Genomic DNA, 16439 nt, shown 5'->3' on the forward strand with positions numbered 1-16439 from the left:
AGGGAGAGATCCCTGCTGACCTGTGGGAAACCCCACTGTCTGTCAGGTCACCATGAATGTTTCTCTCATGGGAGGGTCCAACCCAGGGCCAGGGGGGAGATTAGAGGGAAATAAAGTGGAGACTCAGTGTGCAAGCTGCAAATATCATGGGCAAAACTTGGCTGATTTCTGAAGTGTGAACTAAGAGAATAAAACATTTTTTTTAAGTTTTAAGTTACTTGATAGAGAGTAGATGGAGCAAACAAGTGAAGAAAAACCAGCACAACTGTTCCAGACAAATACACTTCTATTGCTCTAGCACCAGCCTGACTCTTTCCTAAATCTGATGGAAATGTCCTACTCATTTTTCTCTTGTCCAGGATTCCTGACATAGCTTCACCAACCCTGAGCAGGAAGAAATGCAGGCACGGCGGGGATGGCGGTGGTTTAGTCGCTCAGTCGCACTCTTGCAACTCCATGGGCTGTAGCCAACCAGGTTCCTCAGCCATAGGATTCTCTAGACAAGAATACTGGAGTAGGTTGCCATTTCCGTCTCCAGGGAATCTTCCTGACCCAGGGATTGAACCCGCCACATCTCCTGTGTCTTTTGCATTGGCTGGTGGATTCTTTACCACTAAGCCACCTAGGAAGCCCAGTAGACATAGTTCAGTTCAGTTCAGTTCAGTCGCTCAGCTGTGTCCGACGCTTTGCGACCCCATGAACTGCAGCACGCCAGGCCTCCCTGTTCATCACCAACTCCTGCAGTTCACCCAGACTCACATCCATAAAGTCAGTGATGCCATCCAGCCATCTCATCCTCGGTTGTCCCCTTCTCCTCCTGTCCCCCAATCCCTCCCAGCATCAGAGTCTTTTTCCAGTGAGTCAACTCTTCGCATGAGGTGGCCAAAGTATTGAGTTTCAGCTTTAGCATCAGTCTTTCCAATGAACACCCAGGACTGATCTCCTTTAGGATGGACTGATTGGATCTCCTTGCAGTCCAAGGGACTCTCAACAGTCTTCTCTAGCACCACAGTTCAACAGCATCAATTCTTCAGTGCTCAGCTTTCTTCACAGTCCAACTCTCACATGCATATATGACCACTGGAAAAACCATAGCCTTGACTAGATGAACCATTGTTGGGAAAGAAATGTCTCTGCTTTTTAATATGCTATCTAGGTTGGTCATAACTTTCCTTCCAAGGAATAAGCGTCTTTTAATTTCATGGCTGCAGTCACCATCTGCAGTGATTTTGGAGCCCCCAAAAATAACGTCTGACACCGTTTCCACTGTTTCCCCATCTATTTGCCATGAAGTGATGGGACCAGATGCCATGATCTTTGTTTTCTGAATGTTGAGCTTTAAGCCAACTTTTTCACTCTCCTCTTTCACTTTCATCAAGAGGCTTTTTAGTTCTTCTTCACTTTCTGCCATAAGGGTGGTGTCATCTGCATATCTGAGGTTATTGATATTTCTCTCGGCAGTCTTGATTCCAGCTTGTGCTTCTTCTAGCCCAGCGTTTCTCATGATGTACTCTGCATAGAAGTTAAATAAGCAGGGTGACAATATACTGCCTTGATGTACTCCTTTTCCTCTTTGGAACCAGTCTGTTGTTCCATGTCCAGTTCTAACTGTTGCTTCCTGACCTGCATATAGCTTTCTCAAGAAGCAGGTCAGGTGGTCTGATACTCCCATCTCTTTCAGAATTTTCCAGTTTTTTGTGATCCACACAGTCAAAGGCTTTGGCATAGTCAATAAAGCAGAAATAGATGTTTTTCTGGAACTCTTGCTTTTTTCATGATCCAGCGGATGTTGGCCATTTGATCTCTGGTTCCTCTGCCTTTTCTAAAATCAGCTTGAACATCTGGAAGTTCACGGTTCACATATTGCTGAAGCCTGGCTTGGAGAATTGTGAGAATTACTTTACTAGGTAACGTGTGTGATGAGTGCAATTGTGCGGTAGTTTGAGCATTCTTTGGCATTGCCTTTCTTTGGGATTGGAATGAAAACTGACCCTTTCCAGTCCTGTGGGCACTGCTGAGTTTTCCATATTTGCTGGCATATTGAGTGCAGCACTTTCACAGTGTCATCTTTCAGGATTTGCAATAGCGCAACTGGAATTCCATCACCTCCACTAGCTTTGTTCATAGTAATGTTTTCTAAGGCCCACTTGACTAGGCTTTCCCCAAAAGGGTTTTAAATCCGGATGTCTGGGAAGTTCTGGGCTGAACTTGCGTCTGTACTGCAGGACCTCTCGTGTGCATTGTAACTTTTCAAGAGGAAGCATAGTGCTGGATAGCCCAGATTTTCTTGGCCACTGAATTCTTTTGTGCCCATAGAACTCTTAAGACTCACTTGGGTAGGTGCTACAACGGAGAATCTCTTAAGTTCCCTTTCAGAGCTTAGAAGCCCTTCCTGTGGCTGGCCTCACTGTGACATCTCTGGCCATGCTATACCTTCTTTTGCGTGAGTCCTACTTTGTCTCATTTTGTCCCATCAGCTCGTCTCCCAGTGATCATCCTCTCAGAGTGAACAGAGTCACATGCTTTTCTTCATTTCTCTGAAAATCTAGATATATCATTGTCAAGATATAAAAATGATATGACTATTTGAAAAAAATGCACTACAGGAAAGTATAAGTAAAGAAAATTAAAATTCACCCCCAATTCTAACCACCCAGAAATAATTCTAACAAAGCATTTTTCAGTTGTGCCAGAAGATTCTACAATTGGCAGAATTTTATTTAATGCTTCAATTACAAATGTATATGGAAAAATATTTTAAATCAATTGAAGTTTTTGAACTCCTGTATGTCTGAAATAGATTTAATAATTAGGGTTGTTCAGATATGGGTGGAGGGGTTGTTACAGCTTGAAGTATGTCCTCCCCACAAAATATGTTGAAGCCCTAACCCCTAGTGCCTCATAATGTAAACTTGTTTGGAAGCAAGGTCATTGCAGAAGTAGTTGCAATTAAGATTGATCATGGTGAGCTAGTAGGGAGGGCACCTAATCCACTGTGACTAATGTACTTACAAAAAAATGGTCATGTGAAGACCCAGAGACATAGAGGGAGGCATGTCAGGTGACAGCAGAGGTAGAGATTGGAGTCTTGCGGCTGCAAGTCATGGACTGCATTGGAAACTGAAAGGCATGGGCCAGATTCTTCCCTAGAGCCTTCAAAAGAGTATGACCCTTTTGCAAAAGAATATATACATATATATATTTTGTGGTTGTTGAGCCAGTAAGTCACGTTTGACTCTTTGCAACCCCATGAACTGTAGCCCACCAAGCTCCTCTGTCCATGGGATTTCCCAGGCAAGAATACTGGAGTGCGTAGCCATTTCCTTCTCCAGGGGATCTTCCTGATCCAGGGATCAAACCTGTGTCTCCTGCATTGAAGACAGATTCTTTACCACTGAGCCACCAGGGAAGCATATATATATAAAATGTGAAAGTTGCTCAGTCGTGTCCGACTCTTGTGACACCATGGATTGTATAGTCCATGGAATTCTCTAGGCCAGAATACTGGAGTGGGTAGCTGTTCCCTTCTCCAGGGGATCTTCCCAACTCAGGGATCGAACTCAGGTCTCCTGCACTGCAGGCAAATTCTTTACCAACTGAGCTATCAGGGAAGCCCATATATAGAGATAACTTTGCTATACAGCAGAAATTAACACAACATTGTCAATCAAATATTCTTCAATAAAATTTTTTAAGGAAAGAATATTGTCTTGCCCACACCTTGTCTTTGGATTTCTGGCTTCTAGAACCACAAGACAATAAACGTCCGTGTTTGAGGCACCCACTTTGTGGTACTTTGTCCTGGTAGTCCAGGAAACAAATACAAGGGTGGTGGTAAATTGAGGGAGGTTTTGAACAACAACCTGGCCACATTAACACCCCTCTGATGGGCAAAGATATCCCATCCACAGCCTCCGCCAAGCACTGGCATGCTGGAGGCTGTTCCTTACAAGGCCTGTGCCATGCACACCTCTTCCTTTTCAGTGATGTCATGTTGTGAGCTTGAAATGGGCCATTCTGGTAAGCAACCACCTTGTTTCTGGAGGGATGAAGGGTGTCCTGAGGTTCAGGACTTTCCATGCTAAAGCTGGGAAAGTTCCAGGCAAACTGGACCAAAGTAGTTACACTATCAGTCATGGGAGGAGTGTTTATACCATAGAACTTGGCAAATCTTACAGATCAGAGCATTGCCTCCTTAGAGATCTGCTCGTGAAATATGCACCAGCACGTTACTATTCCAGGTTTGGTTCCCCAGCGTTGCTCCTTTTATTTGCATGGTGAATATAGCACTGGTTACCTGAAGCTCTCCCTATAGCTCTTCATCAGATTTACGGGATTGTGCAGCAGTTATTGGCAGGGGTGAGGACCTGAGAAGTTATCCTTTCAGTTGAAAATGGAAGCCTTTGCTAGGTAAATTGTATAGTAACAACCCTAGCATTATGAATCACATTGACAAAGCACTTAAAAATTTGAAGTTAAGAGATGCCTTCTCCTCAAATTTTATGTTCTCTTCAAAATCAATAGTTTATTTTTGTGTCATTTACTTATTGAACTACCAAAATCAAAGTTGTTCCCTAGTGGATACATATAATTATAGAGTTGAACACAACATGACAATTTTTTTTCCTAAGAACCACATGACAGAATTAGAGATGCTTAACATCCTCCAATGGACTTATGGAGATCTTAAGCCTTACAGTAAATTGTACTTAACCACAATAATTATTGAGCATAGCACAGCACTTAGCCCACCTTGTCTGCTGCTGCTGCTGCTAAGTCACTTCAGTTGTGTCCGACTCTGTGCAACCCCATAGACTGCAGCCAACCAGACTCCTCTGTCCCTGGGATTCTCCAGGCAAGAACACTGGAGTGGGCTGCCATTTCCTTCTCCAATACATGAAAGTGAAAAGTGAAAGTGAAGTCTCTCAGTCGTGTCCGACTCTTCGCAACCTCATGGACTGCAGCCCACCAGGCTCCTCCACCCATGAGATTTTCCAGGCAAGAGTACTGGAGTGGGGTGCCATTGCCTTCTCCGAGCCCACCATGTCTACATTGTAAATAAAATAGCTTCTCAGTCTTGCCCTAGCAGTTACACCACCTTCCTCTCCCACTAGAGAAACCATAAAGTAATACAGCAGGGTGAGTGAAATGTCCATTAGATGGAGCACCAACCCGGACACCTTCCATTCCCAACCAGGCATCAAACCATGAAAATGCCACAACAGCCCTTCTGTTCCTAAACTCTTCTCTCTGGTTCACTATCCACTGCCCTAGGTCCTCCTACCTACTACTTGTCTAGGGCCGGAAGATGTGTTTAAAATGCACACCTACTAGAGAGTGTTCTCCTGGAGGAAAAAAAAATGCACTGCACAATAGTGTAAGTAGAATGTATTCAGCCTGGGGAAACTGTTCTGAAGAGGTAAGGGAAAAATCAGGACATATATGATATATAAAGAACTTTTTTGCTGAGAAAAACGTGTAGTCAAGCAGAGAATATTGTTACTAATCATAAGAACAGACATCTCAAGTTACTTACTTTAGTGCTTTTTTTCTGTCTATTGGAGAAAAAAGTGATTCCTTATTTATTTTTGAAGTATAGTTGATATATAGGACTTTCCTGCTGGCTCAGATGGTAAAGAATCTGCCTGCAATGCAGAAGACCCAGGTTCAGTCCCTGGGTAGGGAAGATCCTCTGGAGAAGGGAATGGCAACCGATTGTAGTATTCTTGCCTGGGGAATTCCATGAACAGAGGAGCCTTGTGGGCTACAGTCCATGGGGTCACAAAATAGTCAGACACGATTGAGTGACTAATATACATACATGCATACATATATATATATTCATTCTTTTAAAATAATTTTCCATTATGGTTTGCCACAAAATATTGAATATAGTTCCCTGTGCTATACAGTAGGAGCTTGGTTTTTATCTGTTCTTTATATAATAGCATAAAGAATCGGCCTGCAATGCGGGAGACCTGGGTTTGATCCCAGGGTTGGGAAGATGCCCTGGAGAAGGGAAAGGCTACCCACTCCAGTATTCTAGCCTGGAGAATTCCATGGACTGTATAGTCCATGGGCTCGCAAAGAGTCGGACACGACTGAGGGGCTTTCACTTTCACTTATATAATAGCTTGGGCTTCCCTGATAGCTCAGTTGGTAAAGAATCTGCCTGCAATGCAGGAGACCCTGGTTCAATTCTTGGATCAGGAAGATCTGCTGGAAAAGGGATATTCTTGGGCTTCCCCTGTGGCTCATCTGGTAAAGAATCCACCTGCAATGCGAGAGACCTGGGTTCGGTCCCTGGGTTGGAAGGATCCCTTGGAGAAGGGAAAGGCACCCACTCCAATATTGTGGCCTGGAGAATTCCATGGACTGTGTAGTCCATGAGGACATGAAGAGTCGGACATGACTGAGCGACTTTCACTTCACTTCACTTCATCTTGTGTAATAGCGTCCACCTGCTCACGCCAGCCTCCCACTCTCTCATCCTTCCTCCAGTTCCCTTCTCCTTGGGAACCACAAGTCTGCTCTCTATATCCGCATGTCTGTTTCTGTTTTGTCGATAGGCTCATTTGTGCCGTATTTTAGACGCCCCGTATACATGATGTCATATGGTATTTGTTTTCCTGTTTTGACTTACTTCACTGAGTATGATGCTCTCTAGTTGTATCCGTGTTGCTGCAGATGGCATTATTTCATTCTTTTTTTGGTGCTTTTCTGTGTATGGAAACATGCAAGAATCTGGGTTCATTAAATAATTTCCTTAGATACCTATCTTAAATATCTAGGGGCTGGCATATCCAAAGCAGGGAATGCTTCCTCTTTTTCTCAATTATGAAATCCCCCAAGGTGCACTGCAGTGGATAATGGCTTGATCCTTATAGAACTTACTGGCAGGCAACATTTTTTTCTTTACCGTAGAACGATCTCCCGGGTATATTGTACAGTAAAAAACAAAGCGTGCTTGTGCTTACACACACAAAACCCTCAGATCAACTGTACTTGAGTTAAAAGAATGGATCAATCAAAAGGAGAAAAAAGCAAGGTGCTGGACAGTCGGTACAGTATGGTATCTTTCATAATTTAATTAAAATTTTTTTCTTTTTATAATTTTAAAAAGCAGTGGTAACTATGCTTGGATAAATACAGGGTGGATTCTATGCCTAAAGTACACACTCTTCACAATGCATCTTATCCATGTACTTTTCTGTTTCTTCCAGGAGACCGTGACTTCCTTGAGGGGAAGGAATTCCTTCACTGACTTTTGTATCCTAGCACGTGGCTTGGATCAAATAAGCAATCAATAAAAGTCAGTTGAAGAAAGGAATCATTAAATACAGGCAGAAACGCTGCCTTTAACAGTTTCCTTTTCTTAGTTAAATTTACCAAGCCAGTATTGTAACATAAACACAGGTCCATCAAAGGTGTAAGTCCCTTCCTACCATTTTAAAGTTGGGTTTTTTTTTTTTTTTTTTGGTATGTGTGAATCAGGAAGAGTCAGAGGCATTAAAAAAAAAGTTTTGAAATTAAACACACACACATACACACACACCACAAACATCTAATTAGACCAAAACAAAACCAACTTACAAGTCTTGGCTCATCATCTCTGCACACTGATAGCTACATGCAGTGATCCTATAATTTATGTCTACTAAACACTGTTATTTTCCTGCTCTATGCATTAGGCAACTCGGAAAGGGTTTCAGAAACATTTCAACACTACTGGCACTCACGATTATTAATATCATTAATACTGTTTATTTTTTTAATGGCCAGTCTTCTAGACTTGTGTTTCCGATCGGAGAGAAGAATGTATTTCTAGGATTGCAGCCAAATGCAGTCCTGAATGCCTTCTGCTGGCAGTCTTTGCTTTCCCAATATTGACTTGCTTCCTACAACCCCTAGGAAGCTCCTCTATCTTTTCAAGCTGCCCTTGGGATTCTTTTTCTTTCTTGGCTTCTTGTCACTGGCACCCCTAGAGCCGGGCAGCAAACATGTCCCCCTGCACAGCCTGCCACCTCTCTGACTCTCTGGGTCCAGGCACCAGTCTTGGAGATAGGAAGAGAGGAAGAGACGAGGGGTGAGGCAGAGGACATTAATAATCCCCACTTCCAGCCTCCTCTCTCCCTTCCCAGTCCTGCCCCTTCCTACTACCAGAGTTGGCTACCACTCCAGGGAATAATTGCCCTCTTCAGCCTCCTCTTGAGCAGAAAGTAAGGAAAGGTTAGGATTCTCCTCCTTTTTGGAATCTCCCCTATTCTTTTCATTTGTTCAGTTGCTAAGTCCTGTCCGATTCTTTGCGGCCCCATGGACTGTAGCATGTAACCCTGTTCTTCACTATCTCCAGGAGTTTACTTGAATTCATGTCCATTGAGTTGGTGATGATATCTAACCATCTCATCCTCTGCCACCCTCTTCCCCCCTTCTAAGGTTTTCCAAATAACCCCTCTTAGCATCTCTAAAGCCCTTAATTTCTCCCCTTCTGTGCTCAGATTGCAGTTTACACAAGAATCCCCCTGTGGAGTTGGTCAAACATGCATATCTCTGCTCTGCCCATGGAGTTTGTCCTGCAGTTTGCTTGGTGAACAGAACTGTCCCTGGGAATCAGATGATTTCACCTTGTAGTGTGGGTTCCACGTTTTACCTTGAGCATGCGGTGATCTGAGCAAAACTTGTGTAAATAGGGGTGAAAAATACTCAGGGAGGAAAGAACAGCCAGACCAAAGCTGGAGTTCTTCTACTGAGTCACACAGCATCTCCCAGAGTTTACTCAAACTCATGTCCATTTAGTTGGTGATGCCATCCAACCATCTCATCCTCTGCTGCTCCCTTCTCCTCCTGACCTTTCCCAGCATCAGGTCTTTTACACTGAGTCAGCTCTTTGCATCAGGTGGCCAGAGTATTGGAGCTTCAGGTTCAGTTTCAGTCCTTTCAAGGAATATTCAGGACTGATTTCCTTTAGGATGGACTGGTTTGATCTCTTTGCAGTCCGAGGGACTCTCAAGAGTCTTCCCTAACACCACAGTTCGAAAGCATCAATTCTTCAGCGGTCAGCCTTCTTTATGGTCCAACTCACATCTGTACCTGACTACTGGAAAAACCGTAGCTTTGTCTATACAGCCCTTTGTAGATAAAGTGATGCCACTGTTTTTCAATATGCTGTCTAGGTTTGTCATAGCTTTTCTTCCAAGGAGAAAATGTCTGTTCATTTTGTGGCTGTAGTCACCATCTGCAGTGATTTTGGAGGCCAAGAAAATGAAATCTGTCACTGTTCCTTCTTTTCCCCCATCTATTTGCCACCAAGCGATGATCTTCATTTTTGAATGTCGAGTTTTAAGCCAGCTTTTTCACTATCCTCTTTCACCTTCATCAAGAGGCTCTCTTTTTTTTTTTCAAAAGGCTCTTTCGTTCCTCCTCACTTTCTACCATTAAAGTGGTATCATCTGCATGTCTGAGGTTGTTGCTATTTCTCCCAGAAATCTTGGTTCCAGCTTGTGCTTTATCCAGCCCAGCATTTTGCATGATGTACTCTGCATATAAGTTGAATAACCAGAACGACAATATATACCCTTGACTTCCTTTGGAACCAATCTGTTGTTCCATGTCTGCTTCTAACTGTTGCTTCTTGTCCTGCATACAGTTTTCTAAGGAGGCACATAAGGTGGTCTAGTATTCCTGTCTCTTTAAGAATTTGAAGTAGGCAGTGACCCAAGTCCTGGAACTCTTCACCCTTTCCCCAAATGGTTAGAATAATCCTCTCACTCATTAGCGTATGAAATTGTCCAGCCCATAAAAGCTAACTGTACCATACTTCGAGGTCACACTCACCACCTGCAATAGGCCACACTCTGTGGAGTGTGTTTGTCTTTAAATAAATCTCCTTCTTACCTATCACTTTATCTCTCACTGAATTCTTTCTGTGATGAGACATCAAGAACCAGAGGTTCATTAGATCCTAAAACTGGGTCTGTGGTCTCAGTTGAAAGACCATGGGTTTTGGCTGAGTCCCTAGCAGGGTTTTGGGAAGGTTCAAGTCCTGGCCACGTGGGTTCAAGACTCAGTCTGAGATAAAAGGTCTCATAACTGTGGTGACCTAAGGACAAAAGAGCAGATAAAACCAAAGAGGGTCTTGGAATGCAGGAAGAGAAAAACCAGACCTTTATCGTCCTTCCCTCCCCCATGTTGTAACTATTAATGGAACAGTACAACCTGTCTCTCCTCCTACCCCACAGGGAGAAGGTATTTGCCCTACTCTTCCCCCACCCAGTATACATGCCTCATCCAATCAGCAAATGACCTGCAAGATCCTCATCCCACTCCTTGTACCCCGGGTATAAAAGTGGAATAAGGACCCCTGTTCAACGGTGGTTCTCCCTTGAGCTGGTTCGCTGTTCTAACAGTGTCTCTCACTCTAATAAACTTAATTTCTCTCTCATTCTGTCTCATGTCTGGAAATTCTTTTCCAACCTGCGCCCGGACCACGACAACAGCTACCCTGAATGAAACTGATATAGGTGAGGAAAGACTTTCCTCTTGTCATCCTAGATTCAAGAGCTGGGTCTATGAAAGCTGACAACAGGCAGATAAACAAGAGAAGAGGTAAACAAGTTTATTAATTTTTAGCATCATGTGCACAGAGGCATCACAGGAAGAAATGAATACCCCCACAGTTTAGTTCAGTTCAGTTCAGTCGCTCAGTCATGTCCGACTCTTTGCGACACCATGAATCGCATCACGCCAGGCCTCCCTGTCCATCACCAACTCCCAGAGTTCACTCAGAGTCGCGTCCATCGAGTCCGTGATGCTATCCAGCCATTTCATCCTCGGTCGTCCCCTTCTCCTCCTGCCCCAATCCCTCCCAGCATCAAAGTCTTCTCCAATGAGTCAACTCTTCGCATGAGGTGGCCAAAGTACTGGAGTTTCAGCTTTAGCATCATTCCTTCCAAAGAAATCCCAGGGCTGATCTCCTTCAGAATGGACTCGTTGGATCTCCTTGCAGTCCAAGGGACTCTCAAGAGTCTTCTCCAACACCACAGGTCAAAAGCATCAATTCTTCGGCGCTCAGCCTTCTTCACAGTCCAACTCTCACATCCATACATGACTGCTGGAAAAACCATAGCCTTGACTAGACGGACCTTAGTCGGCAAGGTTTATAAAACAACATTATTGGGCAGAGGAGAAGGATGTAGGCTATTTAGAGAAAGTGAGGTGAAAGTTGTTCAGTCATGTCCGACTCTTTGCAACCCCAGGGACTATACAGTCAGTGGGATTCTCCAGGCCAGAATACTGGAGTGGGTAGCTGTTCCCTCCTCCAGGGGATCTTCCCAATCCAGGGATCGAACCCAGGTCTCCCACACTGCAGGCGGATTCTTTACCAACTGAGCTGGTTTAGAGAAAGAAACCGGTTTAGAGAAAAGCAAATGACTTTTAGAGAAGATGAATGGGACACTTAGAAGAACAGATGGGAAATCTGAAGATGTAAGAGGGCAAAATTTGTCACCCCAAATGTGTCTCTTTGGCTGAAAACCTCAGGAAGAATTCCTAACTGCCTAAAATAATTTATAGAGAGCCTGTTCCAGGAATGAAACTATCACTATAAATAACTGTAGTTTTATAAGAACCAGGTGTGGTAGACAAGGAGGAACCTAGCAGTCCATGTTGAAATTCCTGTCTTTGTCCCATTGTCTGTGGTTGGCCCTTAAAATACTGGCTTTTCTATTATTTCCATGTGAATTGCTTTCCTCCCTTTGGAAATCCCAAAACACTACCCCCAACATCCTTTGTGTCTTAAGCTGAAGATGGTATTTAAGGTGAAGGTTTTGTCCCACTTGCTTAGTTTTACTTTTGTTACCTTTCTTTTAGTATCAAATCCAAAAAATCATCACCAAGATTAATGTCAAGGAGTTTACTGCCTATGTTTTCTTCTAGGAGTCTTAGAGTTTGAAGTCTTAATTTCTGTTTAATTCATTTTGAGTTGTTTTTGTGTATGGTGTAAGACAGTGGTACACTTTTGTTCTTCTGCATGTGATTGTCCCCTTTTTCCAATACCATTTATTGAAGAGACTCTCCTTTTCCTCTGTTCTTGAGTCTTTTCTTGTAAATTAGTTGACCATGTAAGTGCTGGTTTATTTCTGGGCTCTCAATCCTGTTCCATTGATCTATGTGTCTATGTTATATCAATACTATACTGTTTTGATTGCTTTTTAATATAGTTTGAAATTAGGAAGTGTTATGCCTCTTGCTTTGTTCTTTTTACTCAAGATTGCTTTGGCTACTCAGGGTCTTTTGTGGTTCCATACATGTTTAAGAGTTGTTTATTCTATTTGTGTGAAAATGCCATTGAAATTTTGATAGGGATTGCATTGAACCTGTAGGTCATTTTGAGTATTATGGACATTTTAATAGTATTAATTCATCCAAAGAATTGATGCTTTTGAACTGTGGTGTTGGAGAAGACTCTTGAGAGTCCCTTGGATAGCAAGGAGATCCAACCAGTCCATCCTAAAGGAAATCAGTCCTGAATATTCATTGGAAGGATTGATGCTGAAGCTGAAACTCCAATACTTTTTGGCCACCTGATGCGAAGAACTGACTCACTGGAAAAGACCCGGATGCTGGAAAAGATTGAAGGCAGGAGGAGAAGGGGACAACAGAGGCTGAGATGGTTGGATGGCACCGCCGACTCAATGGACATGAGTTTGAGTAAACTCCAGGAGGCCTGGTGTGCTGCAGTCCATGGGGTTGCAAAGAGTCGGATGACTGAGCTGAATTCATCCAATCCATGAACATAAAATAAGTTTTCATGTATGTGTATCTTCTTCAATTTGTTTCACCAGTGTGTTATAGTTTTCAGTTTTAGATTTTTCACCTTGGTTCAGTTTATTCCTAAGCACTTTATTTATTTATTTGATATAATTATAAATGGGCATGCTTTCCTAATTTCTCTTTCTGATATTTCATTGTTTTGATTTTTTTATAATGACTTTGTACCCTGCAGCTTTAATGAAATGGTATATTAGTTCTAACAGTTTTTTGGTGGAGTCTTTAGGGTTTTGTGTATATAATATCAAGCCATCTGCAAATAGTGACAGCTTTACTTCTTTTCTGATTCAGGTACCTTTTATTTTTTCTTGCCTAATTGTTCTGACTAGGACTTCTAATATTATGTTGAATTAAAGTGGTGAGAGTGGGCATCCTTGTCTTGATCCTTATCTTAAGGAAAAGCTCTCATGAGTATGTTAGCTGTGGGCTTGTCATATATGGCCTTTATTATGTTGAGGTACACTTACCATACCCCCAGTTTGTTGAAAGTTAAAACATTTTCCAGAGAAAATGGATCATGTGAGCTCAAATTGTTTTTGGAGCAAACATCAGGATATACGTGAGGTCAGTTTTTCAAATTCCCAAGGGGCCATTAGTATTTAAAATGTCATGACTAGGTAAAACCAAAAATTTGAAGCCATTTCTTACTTTAACAGTAGCTATATGCTGAAAGACAGTCATGAATCATAGTTTTGAATAGCAAGGAGGATTTGTATGAAATTTCATACCTGTCCCTCTCCTTCCTCTTCTGGTATGTAGCTATTTTCATTTTCAAAAGATAAATCCATGCCAAGAATTCAACTGGATACAACCTAAAATTACTTTAATCTCAGTGTGTACTGGAAGGTATGCTTTCTTTGGCAACCTTGTAGAGCCAATCCATACAAACTTTACATTCATGAACAAGATTCTATCATTAGAAGTAGCAATGAGGCTTTTTAGAATATGGGGTCAAGTGTAGCTTGAGAAACATATTGTAAACCTATTATTTAATACAAACTATCAGACATAAGGATGGCTTATTAGATTTAGAAGCTATGCAGAAGATGGAGTGAAACATAAGTACCATAGGGGTCAAGAAAAACTGTTCCAGCAATTCAGAATCCATCACCAACATAAGCAAAATAAGTGTTTTAACTGTTTGAGGTTGAGAGGAGGACAGGATGTCATAAATCATTACTTTGGAGAAAAATCTCAAATTTATCTTTTAATTTTTATTTCTGAAATTTTTATTATTTAAAAAAATAAGTAATTAATTTGGCTGCACTAGGTCTTAGTCACCACATGTGGAATATTCCATCTTCATAGTGGCATGTGAAATCTTCGGTTGCAACATGCAGGATTTTTTGTTGCAGCATTTAAATTCTTAGTTGCAGCACATGGGGCCTGTTTCCCTGACCAGGGATCACACCCCAGGCCCTCTGCATTGGAAGCGCAGAGTCTTCGCCACTGGACCACCAGGGAAGTCCCGGGAAAGCCTCGCGTTCATCTACACGATTTCGTTGTGCCATGTGTTAGTCATGTGTTTGCTTTACATGTGGCCCAGGTGTCACAGGTTAGAGTCCCCATTTTACAGACCAGAAAACTGAGGCTCGTGTTAACAAATAAGTGGCAGACTTTGGATAAAATTTTTTAAACTTTGATTAAAAAAAAAAATTCTTTTACATACCCCAGTGTGTCTCTGTATCTTCAGAAAGAGGTAACTAAATCATTCTGGATAGTTTTATTTTCCGGTGGCAAAGGGTCTATTCACTCAGGAAGAGAGACATAAGAGAAAGCTTTCTAAAATTATGTAATGCATTTTCTTTCTCCCCCTTGAACTTATACTGAACATTTACAATGTGTTCCTGAGAATCCATCCTTAATTTTTAAAAACATTTTTATTATCTATTTATTTTTGCTTGTGCTGGGTCTTGTTTGCTGCACGTGGTCTTTCTCTAGAAGCAAAGATCAGGGGCTCCTCTAGCTACGGTGCATGGGCTTCTCATCGTGGTAGCCTCTCTTGATGTGAAGAGCTGACTCATTAGAAAAGACCCTGATGCTGGGAAAGACTGAAGGCAGGAGGAGAAGGGGACGACAGAGGATGAGATGGTTGGATGGCATCACCTACTCAGTGGACATGAGTTTGAGCAAACTCTGGGAGATGGTGGACAGGGATGCCTGGCGTGCTGCAGTCCGTGGGATCACAAAGAGTCAGACACAACTGAGCGACTGAATGACGACTCTTGTGGAGCACTTGCCCTAGGGAGCTTGGGCTTTAGGAATTCTGCCTTGTGGGTTTAGTTGCCCTGAGGCATGTGGAATCTTCCAGAGCCAGAGATCTTGTGTCCCCTACACTGGCAGGAAGATTCTTAACCACTAGGCCACCAGGGAAGTCCAGAATTCGTCTTTAGTATGGGTGATGCAATAAATGAGATGGTGCTCCCAGGGTCCGAGGTATGAGGGGCACTGGCCCCATGTCCTGGTGCTTTTCCAGTCTGCTGGTCAGAGTGATTTTTATTCCTGTCCCCATTCTGTTCTTGTGCTTGCAGTCTTTTCACAGCCTTAAATGGCAATCTGCCAGAGTCTTAGGATCTAAATAATTAAACCAGTTAGAATTATACATAAAGTGAAAGTAAATAGGCCTGAAAGGATGTGCAAGGAAAAGCATTAAGAGCACAGTTCCTAATTTCTATTTTCCTGTTACCTCAGCCCAATTAAATACATCTTTAAATTTTATGTTGTTTCCCAGGTAGGAGAGGGCGCAACGTATAGTTCCAGGTAAATGAAGGACAAGGAAACTTTCATTAGAAGCAAGAAACAGATACAAGTGTACACAAAGATGCACTCAAACACACGATTTTATTTATTTTTTCACTGGCACTGACCCCACTTAAAAATTTTCACTGGACTAAAAAATAACTTATTTTTAAAGAAAGATTGTATTTTAAATACTCATTTAGCATTTGTCTGTATTGTTCTATTGTTATGAGGGGTTTTCTTTCCCCACAAAGAATGTTTTTCCTTTTCCCAGTGCAAAAAGTCTTTGCTACATCTTTGCATAGGCTAGTCACTAATAAATCTTTCTTTAGTAAGGGAGTAGCAGAAAAGGAGCCTAACTTTGAGTGGGTTTTACTGTTCCCAAGCCCATGTGTTTCTGCATGTGTGAAATGCAAGGCTGTAACAGTTCAGATGGTGTAGCAGGCTGTCTTAGTCCACCAAGGCTGTGGCAACAGTACCAGAGACTGGACAGCTTATGAAGATTTATTTCATAGTTCTGGGGGCCAGGAAGTCCATGATCAAGAGCAGACTGGGTGGCAGGTGAAGACCTGCTTCCTGGTTCACAGACAGCTGTCTTCTCCCCGTGTCTGCGCATGTTGCAAGGGACAAGGCAGCTCCCTGGGGTCTCTCGTAAAAGAGCACTAATCTCATTTATGAGGCCTGTGATTGGGGGTTAGAGATAACACCTAAACATTCTGCCTTCAGCACAGGCTTAGCCAGTAATGGCACAATAAAAGATGATTATATGAACATGAATTCAACTGAAATTCAAGTGGACTTAAACCCAGAACCATATACTCACTCTGGAGCTTATAAAAAGTGTCCACTGTCTTCTCCTCTGCTAGAGGGAA

The 16439-nt window shown here is 42.4% G+C and overlaps 1 long non-coding RNA gene across 1 annotated transcript in view; it reads left to right on the forward strand.

Annotated features, from left to right (window-relative positions):
- Nucleotides 1–16439, forward strand: part of LOC138433551 (uncharacterized) — a 157380-nt gene that overhangs the window by 23645 nt on the left and 117296 nt on the right. The gene's annotated exons all lie outside the window — the stretch shown is intronic.

This window comes from Ovis canadensis, chromosome 2 (assembly GCF_042477335.2).
Source record: "Ovis canadensis isolate MfBH-ARS-UI-01 breed Bighorn chromosome 2, ARS-UI_OviCan_v2, whole genome shotgun sequence".
NCBI classification, from domain to species: domain Eukaryota; kingdom Metazoa; phylum Chordata; class Mammalia; order Artiodactyla; family Bovidae; genus Ovis; species Ovis canadensis.